The sequence below is a fragment of the Arvicanthis niloticus genome, chromosome 25, assembly GCF_011762505.2.
Source record: "Arvicanthis niloticus isolate mArvNil1 chromosome 25, mArvNil1.pat.X, whole genome shotgun sequence".
Taxonomy (NCBI): Eukaryota; Metazoa; Chordata; class Mammalia; order Rodentia; family Muridae; genus Arvicanthis; species Arvicanthis niloticus.
In genome coordinates, this window is record NC_133433.1 from 30,580,731 (window position 1) to 30,592,432 (window position 11,702).

General features: G+C 42.3%; 1 non-coding gene and 1 pseudogene across 1 annotated transcript; both read right to left on the minus strand.

Moving 5' to 3' along the window:
- Positions 1-2,059: 2,059 nt before the first annotated feature.
- Positions 2,060-9,943, minus strand: LOC143438353 (FMR1-interacting protein NUFIP2 pseudogene; annotated as a pseudogene).
- A 1,056-nt stretch (positions 9,944-10,999) lies between these two features.
- LOC143438710 (small nucleolar RNA SNORA17) lies at positions 11,000-11,129 on the minus strand. Its single transcript, XR_013107405.1, has one exon. It is a non-coding gene; the product is annotated as a small nucleolar RNA SNORA17 (small nucleolar RNA).
- Positions 11,130-11,702: the final 573 nt, after the last annotated feature.

Below are 11,702 nucleotides of genomic sequence, written 5' to 3' on the forward strand. Positions count from 1 at the left end.
AACACAAAACACAGACTCTTCTAAGTTCAGTATGTGGCAATTTCCATTTTCCAGTTTGTTCAATGTTTTAAAGTTCAAGGATGCCTCACTGATGTACACGGCCTGAAGCATCCTAGATTTTGGTAAGCAGGCAAGAGACTCAACAACAACAAAAATCAAAATAGGAACAAAGTGACTAAATACAGGGCACATCTGTAAACATATTATACATTTGAAAGTTACAGTATCAGTAAAAGTTTACAGGTGAAATGATATTATCTGAAACTGGCCTACCACAAGTTTCTGAACCTGGACTGATACAATACGTTATATATAAAAAGTTTTGTTCACATCAAGTGGAATTGGCAATCCATGCTTATACTTTTTTTTTTTTTTTTTTTTTTAAATCTAAGCAGGGCAAAAATCTAGACTAAAAAGTATATTTTTTCTGCAGTAAATCAAATAGTTTCTTTCATAAACATTTGTTATAAACCCCAAATAATTAACAAAACCAGAAAAATCCATCCACACTACAATTGCTCAAAACTAGACGTTTCTTAGAAAACAAGAATAAAAAGTAACTACTTTCTCCCCCAAAGTGTCCAGGGGATCCAGTTTGCCTTTGTTAGAAGACTGCAACTCTATAAATGCCCTGCTAGTTTAACTTGTATTTGACATACATGGATACATTAACTTATCTGTATGTGTTATGTGTGTGACGTGATGCTACATCAGGCCAGAGAACTTGTTTTTATGCCACTAACGTCACCCAGTCTTAAATTGGACCCTTAATTTCTACACACACACACACACACACACACACACACACACACACACACACACACACAATTTTAGCCTGCTATATACAAACCTCAGCACAACAGGATGGTAATGCAATGATAAGGCAGGATAATGCTCTTTCTGCCCAAAATAAAATGTTCAGAATTCCAATTATTTTTCTTAAAAAAAAAAAAAAAAAACCAAAAAGAGAAAAAAAAACCCAAAAAAATCCCAATCTTGTTCTAATTATAAAATATATTAAGATATAATTAGAAACAAGTAGGCTCAGATGTAGAATTTACCTGAAAACACACCTTCTATAAGCAGTGTTTATTACCTTCTCACTGGCTAAAAAACAAGACAGTTTTCATGAATTATTTTCCTATTTTTGAATTTTGCTGAGAAACTGAAATTAAAAGAAGTTACAGAAAGTTACATAAGTTTCTCTTAAAAGTTGATGAAAAACAAGAATATACACTTAGTGTTAATGACAGAGAACAAGTTTGAGCACCTACAGAGGAAAAGCAGAATATATTTTTGCTCTCAGTTACACAATTACAATGGGTAATTATCAGCCAATTACTTATTCTGCAGCTTTTCTTGAATGACACTCTTAGATTCTTCAGCTGTTAACAGTCAAACATGTAACCAAAGTAAGTTAACTATGTATCTAAAAACTATTCCAGAATTGTAGAACCTCAATGCCCTCCCCTGTCCCCACCCCACAAAAAAAAGAAAGGAACTAGTTCCCTAACACCCCAAAAGGCTGCACAACTCTTGGCAAGATATGCAAATAATTGGATTAAAAAAACAAACAGCAAACAACAAAAAACATCCTTGCAAACTTCAAGGCATTTATCCAGCATTCTCCTTCAGTCCTCAAAAGAAAACTAAAAGATCAAGGTTGAAGTAGGGGAAAATGTTGAATCATTCTGGGTTCCCCATGATTAGTGCATCACTTTAGTCACAAAACAAGGTACAGATACCTAGAAGTAGGTGGATTTCCTTTCCAGTGAGTCATTTGTTGCCCAAGTAGATGACAGCAGGAACTTTAGAACCACGCTTGTTAAGTCTGTATTCATTAATCACCTGCATTCACACTTAAAAACGAAAACTAACAAAATAATAAAGAAAAATAACTATAACTACACACACACACACACACATACACACACATATATGTACACACACACACACACACACACACATATATATATACATATACATACACACACACACAAAATATGTTTGTATATATTATCCTGTGATTCTACTTATGGTTCCTCTGCTGCATTGAAGATCTAGGAGCATAAAAGCCTTGTGTCCCACATGAACGGTGGCTGTAATGCTGCAGCAAGGTTACAAATAGGCAGTCTGGTCCTTCATTGATCTGGACTATCCATGGCTTCATTGTAAGTGATAATTCTTTTGGAATCTTGCTTCTGCAAATTCCATATAGACTCCATTTCTTTAGTGTGATATACAGTAGCAGCCCTCAAGTCAAAAGAACTCCAGTTATCATTCCTTTTTAGGTCTCTCTGGTATCTCTGTTCTTTGGTAGAGCCTAACAAAATGTTTGTAGGAGAGGCCAGAGGATTTTGATTTTCTATTTTGTAGTCCTTTGAGAGGAACGCTAAAGCACCTTGACTACTGGTGTCTGCTTTTTGCAGGTCACCTATACGATAGGCTTCCAAGGATAAGGCTCCACTCTCAGTAGTCCCGGGATTTAGAACGTTACTTAGAACTTGAGGACTAGTTTTGTTTTTCCAGCTTATAAGCATTGGGAAACACAGGATTCTCAGTTCCTGAGGGAATTATTTCAGCACCCTGTGAAACCAATGTGGCAGGATATTCTCCTTGAAATGTCACTTCCATCACTTTATGATCTGATGACTTTTCAATAACTGTCCCTGGGCCAACACTTGGTTCATTTATAAAGGATAAATCTCATTGATCCTGGAATATATCCCCCAGGTTTTGCTGATCTGTCTGAGAGGGCAGATCTACTTGTGCACTTAACAGCACTGTTTGCATATTTGAAGGGTAGATAAAAAGGCTAGACTTGTTCAACAGACTCATGTCCTTAAGAACTGAATCAACCCCAGTAGAGATGGGTGTTAAAGTATTAGCAGCAGTCGTTAGCAGTGGCTGACCCCAAGATGGATACACACTTCCTTCAGTTCCTGTTAAAACAGGCCCATTAGAGAAACTGGTGCAAGTAACAGATTTCAGAGCTGACATGGGGACCTGGGAAAGCAACTGGAAGACTGGGTCTGAGTTTCCCCAGTAGATAATGATAATGAAGACAAAGATGGTGACACAGAAGAGTTCTGTACAGTTTTGTTGAGGTTTTCCTTAACTTTGCTTGCATAACTTATTTTAGGAACTATTTTTGCACTGTTCTTGTCCACTGGAAAAACTGGGGGTGGCTTAAACAAGGTCCATGAGTCCTCTTTGGAGGCAGCAGCTGAGGCATGCTTCCCTTTAGGCCGATCATCAATTTTTTTTTTTTTTTTACTACTCAAACCAGTTTTTTTTTTTAACATCTGAGCTTTTACAAAACATGTCACCCATAGTAGGTTTTCCTCGACTTGTTCCTCCAGGTCCAGTTTCATATTTCCAAATAGGATTAGAATCATCTATACTTGAGTTCTCTTTTGTTCACTATAGTCAGGCTTTAAAGTTTCCCTCCTAAGTACTTTCAACTGTCTACCCCACACCATGGTGCTGTAGACAAACCAGCTTTTCTCAGACCCTAGTGTACCTGTGAATGATATAACAACCTTGTTAAAATTCAGACAGTGACTCAAAAGGTCTGTGGTGGAGGCTTAGACTGCATTTCCAACATTGTCTGCTGCAAGTCAGTGGGGCACGTGGGGACTTGAGTAGTGTGTTAATGTCCTTTTAGTATTTCCAGGAACTAAGTGTCCTTGAGCTTATTCAAATGAGGTAACTTTTCATCCAGACCCTCTTCCCTCTTAGGTAGCAAGTTGCCCTCTGGAAATGCAGTCCCCTACTTCAGCCTGTAAGGTCTTCTGCTGAGTCTCTAAAATCAAGGCATTTGTCATCATAGCATGGGTTCCTGGTTGTATGGAGTTTTTATTTAATGTGTTAACATTCAGGTACAGACACCTACACAAAACCAGACCTGGGTGTTAACTGAGGGCTGCGGACAATAGAGAGAAGACTCCAGAGTCTATTTTAAATTCTGTATAGAACTGAGGCCCAAATGACGACTTTGAAATGTTGAGGGTAAACACATGCTCCAGATGCAGGGACATGTTCACATGTCTTAACAGTCATATCTCTCCACATAAATACCGACTCCCACAGGACGCAGAATGTCGCAACATATCGTCAGGTATTCATAGTTACACATTTTACTCCATAGTGAAACAACCCCTGGGCTGTGATGTTGACCCATCTGGAACATGAACATTTGGGGGGGCTGGTTGCTCCAAGCCATTGTGTCTGTTGCTTAAGCAACATGTTTATCTCATCTGGCTGGATTTTGTGAGATTTCAGCCCTGCTGTATTACATCTTTACATATGCAAAAAGATAATTATTTGCTATGGAAACATTTACATCACAGTCACCTGGGTGGGGCTTAGGCCATGAACAAACACAGACTACTTCATTCCACAGGGTGCAAATTGTTACTGTGTTTAGGAGGCACCAGCTGTGAGGGTCACCCCTTATAAGCTGCAGGGTTTGGATTGCATAGTTTGGCAGGCTACAGGGTGGCTCACTTAGGAAAAAATGTATGTTTAAGTAGCAGGAACATATGGGATGGATGTATAGGCCCAAACAGGACACAATTTACCCTTGGGAATGGTGGGAACAGAGCAGAGAAGTAACCTAAGATGATTTTAGCATTAAAAAACCCTTTATTAACTTTCTTCTTGTGAGGGGAATGATAGCTCACACGTGGGCGTGGGTTCTGAATCTTGTTGGGTGGTTGTGATCCCACTAGTCTGTCACAGCTTAGTCGGCTGGAATTGTGGCTCAGAGTGGCAGAAGTGCGGGAATTTGACTGAGTTGGTTCCTTGAGGCACCGGGGAGGGTGTGAGCTGTGAGAAGCCACAGGAGTGCCCCCCCCAGGGGAGAGAACTCAGTCAGAAGTTCTGTGGGGGGCAGGTGCTCTTGAGTGGACCCGGAGAGAGGGCTGCCTGCCAGCTCTGGGGTGCTCGGGTGAGCGCTTGAAGAAGCTGTTGACCGAGCGCATCAGACACTGCTGGAAGGCTGAGGAGGAAAAGAGACTGTGGCATTAGGGCGAAGAGGGAAGCCCTGACTGCATCCCGCTGGAAAGGAATTCTTTGGTTACTCTCTTGGTTGAAAGGCGGCTCGGCTAGCTTGCTTAAAGAGGCAGGCCTCCATGGCTGGAACGCAGATAAGCTCTCCATGGGAGATAGACACAGCTCAGTAGTTGAGAACTTCTTGGTGGTACCCCCATGGTGGGCCCCCAAAAGACATGTGGAAGTCCGTGGGTTTTACAGGCTTTATTTTCATGGTGAATGGTAGTTGAATCTGGATGCACCCTCCGCCCCCCCAACTTAAGTCAGGGTGGACCTGACTTAAATAGGGAGGGAGAAGGAAGGGTAAGGAATATGTAATTGGCTACGCCCTCTGGCCTTTAGGTAACTCATTAATATGGAAATCTCTTGAGGCTGAGGCCTGTAGTAGTCATACCCTCTGCCTGTGCTAGGTGACACAAACCTCCTGCATTGCCCTACATGACTGAAAAGTGTGGGTCAATGGAGATCTTAGACTATATGTCAGGAGTCTGGAATCTGGGGCGTGGCGAGATAGGTGCTGTCCCTGGCAGGCAATGAACACCTGTTGGGTCTCTGGCTATTTCTAAGCCAGTGCTCTACCAGAAACCAAATCATCCTTTCGTGGTCCCACATTCTTGCATATGTAAACGTGAGGTATTTATGCATGCATATTTATGTTCATCTGTGTGTGCAAGCACACTTGTGTATGTATGTGGGGGGGGGGCCTCAGGTACTACTGGCCTCTTCCTCCATCATTCCCCATCTTACTGAACTTGAAGCTTGCTGTATTAGACACTCTGGTCTGCCAGCCTAATTGGGATTCCCACCTCACAAAAGATTACAGGCAGGCCACGGTGCCTACCTGGCACTAGAGATCTGATCTCTAAGTCTCATACTTGTACAGCAAGCTTAACTCATGGAACCGTTTCCACAGTCCTGATCCTAACAGCTGAGATCACCTGTTTATGTAGTTAGATAAGTAATCAAATGCTACAACCATTCCATGAAGGGCTGTACCTAAGAAAACAGCAAGGTTTCTGCTAGCAAGACATCATTCTGAATGTTAACTTCTGGAAAATGGTGATGGAGGCATTTCCTAGAATCCTTGTAGTTAAATAGGGCTGAAGTCAGTCATAGCTACCATAGGAAGCCAATGGAACTAGGAGCGAGTGCTTGAGCCTAGCTTATGGGCAGGGGAGATAACCTATCTGTTACATGTAATTTTCAGAAGCATGCTTCCCCTTGCCTGGTGCATTGATGACTTAGCTCCAAGATCATGCTGCCACTGGCTCCACTTCCATTCTTCCTGAGAACTCCTGAGCCACCACTCACCACCCAACAGCCACCCCAGAGGCTGGCCCTGCCACCAACACCTACCCCATCTCACCCAGCGCCCTTTAGCCTCATGAAAAGAAAACACTGGAGACTTTATATTTTAAAACTGACCAGATAACTCAAAGGCTGGGTGAAGAATATCCTGCCCCATTCTCCATGGCCTCCACTGTTGCCTGTGGAGGCCACAAACTATCAGTGTCCCGAAAAATCTACATGTTCACAGCTCATATTCACTCCCCGGTCTGGTTCTACTCCAATCCTCTCCCCCTTCCTCTTCCTGTCCTGCTCGGAAATCCCGCCTTCTCTTTCACCCAGAGATTGGCTTTTGCCATCTTTATTTAGCCAATAAACAATTAGGGAAGCTTCCCGTACACCTATCTTTTTTATCAGATGCTGATTCTGCACGAAACAATCTGTCCATTCATTAAATTGGTCCCAGATCTAGGCACAGAGTTTGGAGCCAATAGACCTCACCAAGACCACTGTGGAGTGGCAGGGTGAGAGCTTGATCACAATCACATTTGACTGCTTTCTAACCACTGTTCTATACCTGTGAAGACTGACCTGGGAACACAGCTTCAATATATTGGGCTAAAAGTGCTGGGTTTGTTTTGTTTTTTTAAAAAACTAGATTCTTGAAACTCACAACACGGCCTGCTATCAGAGGGCCCATCAGATCAGGTACTCAGGCAGAGAGTGAGCAAGTTCCATGGCCAGTTTTCACTGGTGGTAACAATAAAATTGGAGGGCACAGTAGACAATGCGTGCCTGGGCTCTGATTAGCCTGGAGCTGAGCTCATAGCTACAGCAAGAACTGGAACTATGGACTCTCATTGGCAGAAAGATCACAGGATCAGACATGTGACAATTTCCAGGGGGCACTTTCCAGATCATTACCAGAAGCCAGATCTTGTTCACCCTCCTCTAGTGCATATAGGCAGAGACACAGTGGTGGCTATAGGTGAATGTGAGGCCACACTCACCTCCACAGGAGGCCTTTCACTTGCTTTTGGTAAGGTGGAATCAGGATGAGTGCAGGAGAACCTTGTACTGAATTAACTATAGAAACACACAGGGCTGTACCTTACTGGTAGAAAACTTGCCCCACATGCACAAAACCCTGGGTTCCATCCCTGGTACAGAACCAAACAAATAGATAGATAGATAGATAGATAGATAGATAGATAGATAGATAGATAACCAGAAACTACACAAGCATCACATATTCAGCACCTCCCATGTTACGCTGCAGAGGAGGTGAAGTAATGCAGTCCTAAGCAGCACACAGTCCGAGGCCAGGGTGCAGAGGGTTTTGCTGGAGTCTGTACTTTTAGGTCAGAAGATGGCCTCCTGAGGCAGAATGGGTTGTCTATGTAGCAAGCTGTGAGGTTCAGGTCTCTGATCCACACATGTGTTGGATGGAACATTCTGTGGATGTCTGTTAAATCCACGTGACCTATGGCATGACTTAACCTTGCATTTCTTTGTTCATTTTATTGTGTGCATAATTTATCCACTGATGTAAGTGATATTGAAGTCAGCTAATATTACCATACAAAAAGGGGGCCTTTTGTCCCCTTTGCCCAGCATTTGTTTTATAAAATAGGGTGTGTCCGTGCTTGGTGTACATGTGTTTGTAATGATTATATATTATTGGTGGTGTTCCCATTTTGTCATTTTTTGACCATTGTGACCTGGTCTGGCTAATTTTGGCTTAAGGTCTATTTTATTAGATAGAAACAGAACCTCTTCTGCATTCTTTGGCTTCCATTTGCATGCTATACTGACTTGCATCCTTCCATATTCTCTCTCTCTCTCTCTCTCTCTCTCCCTTTCTCTCTCTGTGTATTTTTGTAAAGTTTATTTAGACAACAATAAATCAATCTTGCTTTTAAAATTATTTATTTTTTAAATAATTTAATTTTATTTTTTGACAATTATATATATATGTATATATATACACATTCATACATATATATACACATACACACATAATGAAGCTATCTTATATCTATCCCTCACTCCCATTCTCTGTCCCTTTAAGAATTCCCCCAACATGTCCTCCTCCCACATGCTGTTTTCATTTTTTTATCTGTCTCTTTGTTTTTCTTCAGTAACCCAGTGCATCGACCACATCGTTCATTTGGGGGAACTTCTTAGTCATTTTTTTACCCACATATTTCTTTGCTTTCCTCCCTCCTCCCTCTTTGTGTATTTTAAGTGCTGACAGTTCATCTTCTCAAGCTACCAAATAGTGGTTGCATTATAGTTTGTTTTGTTATTCTTTTATCTCATTACTTGTCAGTTTGACAAATTTCTGTTCCTTTGCTTTTGAACTATGTGTTCTCTCTTTGGTAGTGTCTAGTCTACCAGAGGCTGTCATGGTTTGATACCATAGTTTTCATATGCAGCACTTATTACTGATTCTCTTATTGTCTTCCCAGGCCTTTGCTTATAGTCTGTCTCTGTTCTTTTCTGCTATCTACTTCTTCTTCTATAGTCATTCACATATTAATTATACTTATTTTAAATTTTATTTGATAAGTTATTCCAAAACAGGTGTCATTTCTGACTTTGTTTTTGATGTGTTATCTTATCAGAGTGTATATTTTGAATTTTAGTATTACTTATTGTGTAATTATTACTTTTGAAAGAGTGTGTGTGTATATATATGATGTATATATCTACATGTGTATGGAAGCTGGAGAACAGACTTGATGGGGTCATCTCCAGAAATGTCTTCCTCCTTAGGGCAGGATCCTTCATTGACCTAGAGCTCACCAGTTAGCTGGCCAGGGATCCTTTGGTGTCATATTCCCCAGCCCTGGGATTATAGCCTGTGCCACCAAGTCTAGCAGCTTCACATAGGTTCCTTGGATAGAACTCTGGCAAGCATCTCTTGCTTGCAAGGCAGGCTATAGCACATAGCCCTATTGTGATAAATTTAAAAACAAAATCAGACACGATGCATAAAATTATAGGAAACAAAGTTTTAAAAGGCCTTAATTGTGAGTGTTAATGTTAATCTAGTAAGAAATTGCTAAGCTGCTGAGCAGTGGTGGCGTGCGCCTTTAATCCCAGCACTTGGGAGACAGAGGTAGGCAGATTTCTGAGTTCGAGGCCAGCCTGGTCTACAGACTGAGTTCCAGGATAGCCAGGGCTATACAGAGAAACCCGATCTCGAAAAACCAAAAAAGAAAAAAAAGAAAAAAAAGAAGAAAGAAATTGCTAAGCTGTATGTACCGGGGCAACAACATGTTACTTCACTGCCCTTGATTTTTCTTACCCCTTCTGTTTAAACTTCAATAATTTTTTTGTAGGACCACCCCCTTGATGTGCTCCAGTGGTTTGTTGATGGGATAGATGTTGGGATGGGCCACCTCATAGTCCTGGATCTCCCCTGAGAGGTATCTGAGCTGCTCATCCCACAGATTCTTCCTCTCATGCTCAGGGCCAACTTACCAGCATCCTCTGCTACCAGGGCAAGCTCTATCTTGCAGCCCAAGAAAGTGTGGGGCCCGCTCCCCTGAGTGCTGCAGCAGATGAGGGACAGGGACAGCTCTCCTGTTTTCATGATCCCATGGGCCAACTCTCCCACCAGAGGAGGAGAAAAAAGAGGGCAAAAAGGAGCAGAGGAGGTCTTTCCCTCAATGGTGCTACTGCATAGCAGACAAAAGGTCTGGCCAGTAATCCCACACGCACAACCCTGGGGCCTTACCCACAACCCCTACATTCAGGGTCAGCTCTACAATGCTGCCCAGGTGAGGTGTAGGGCTGCTCTCCTGGGTGATGCAGTGGGTGAGGGGCAGGGACAGTTCTCACACTCTGATGACCTTGGGACCAACTCTCCTACATGCCATAGGTGGTAAAAGGTGAGGGCAGTCATCTCTCCCTCACCCATGTCACCACATGGCAGACAAATGGCAAGAACAGCTCTCCCACATTTGTATCCCGGCATGGGTTGGGGTAGGGGCTCAGTCACAATTCCTCAACATGCTGCCACTCTCCAGGAGTACCACAGTTGGCTATGGGTGGGGTTACCTCTTCTATTCTCATAACTCCAATGCCAGCTCTCCCAGGATGCTCAGGTGAGGGGCCAGTTCTGCACAGACAGACCTCTGACATCACATGCCCCTGGATGGCAACCCAGACCACGTAGCCTCCAGTGGCAGCCCAGACTGTGACCCCCACCATGGTTCCAGATGGGCTAACAGGCTACTCACATCAGCTGTTCCTCATGACCCTGCCTCTCTTCAATGTGCTCACAGCCTTCCATTTCTCTTTCTCTTCTATTTCTCTACCACTTACTTGCTCCTTAGAGGTGCCTGGGGTCTCTGAGTGTCTGAGATTGTCTCAGGAGTAGTCTCAGGAGTGCTATGTCTTACTTGTGCATTATATGGTGCCTGGCTGGTGGTCACCTCAGGCTAGCTCCCCGTCCAGGCTCCATGATGCCAGTCTGGTGGTTATCTTTGGCTCACTTTCTGCCTGGCCTCATGTGAGGGTTCTCTCGGCTCACTTTTGCTTGTGGCCCTCAGTTCCAGGTGGGGTTGGTTATTCTAGTTTCCAGCTTGCTCCCAGTCCTGGGAGCTGGATGGCACCAAACTGGTGGTCTTTTCAGGCTGTCCTTTTTCAGGGAAAGTTGTTGACCTATGAATATCATAGGTCAGAGCACTGAGCATAGGACACAGCCTCTCTCCTCTGTGCCACCTAGTGACACACATGTGACACAGGGTCACACCTGCAATGTTTCTAGAAGCAGGTCTATGAATTAATTAAAAAAAAAAAACTTATTTGACAGCGAACACAGAAGATATTTAAAAATTCATAGAAAACTAAGTTAAATTATCATTTTTTAACTAGATATTTGATGATGTTAAAAACTGGTAGCTTGTTGATTTTAGTATGTAGTATTTGGAAGATAAATGTCTATAGTCCGAGTTTTTGTGTCTTAAGATACTAAAAAGACTAGATTTGAGAAATTTGATTCTTTTATGATACTAAATTATCCTACATTTAGTGCCCAACTAGTATATTAGTGAAATGTTATTACTGCTACTCTAAAGTTAGGTTGTGATGGTCTCAACTACAGCAATCTTGTAGCCCAGGCTATCCGTGACTGTGTGGTTATCTTGCCTCAGTCTTCTATGTTCTGGAATTGCACCAGACTCACATATATATATATTTACATATAAGTTCTCATAATTCTCAAAATTCAAGCTTTTACGGACCATTTTTTTTTTTTTTGGTATAGTTCTTTAGTTCTTTGCATATTACTCTACTAGAAATAGTGTCTGCACATCATCCAGATATTGTTTTTCAGATCCTCGAGAGGC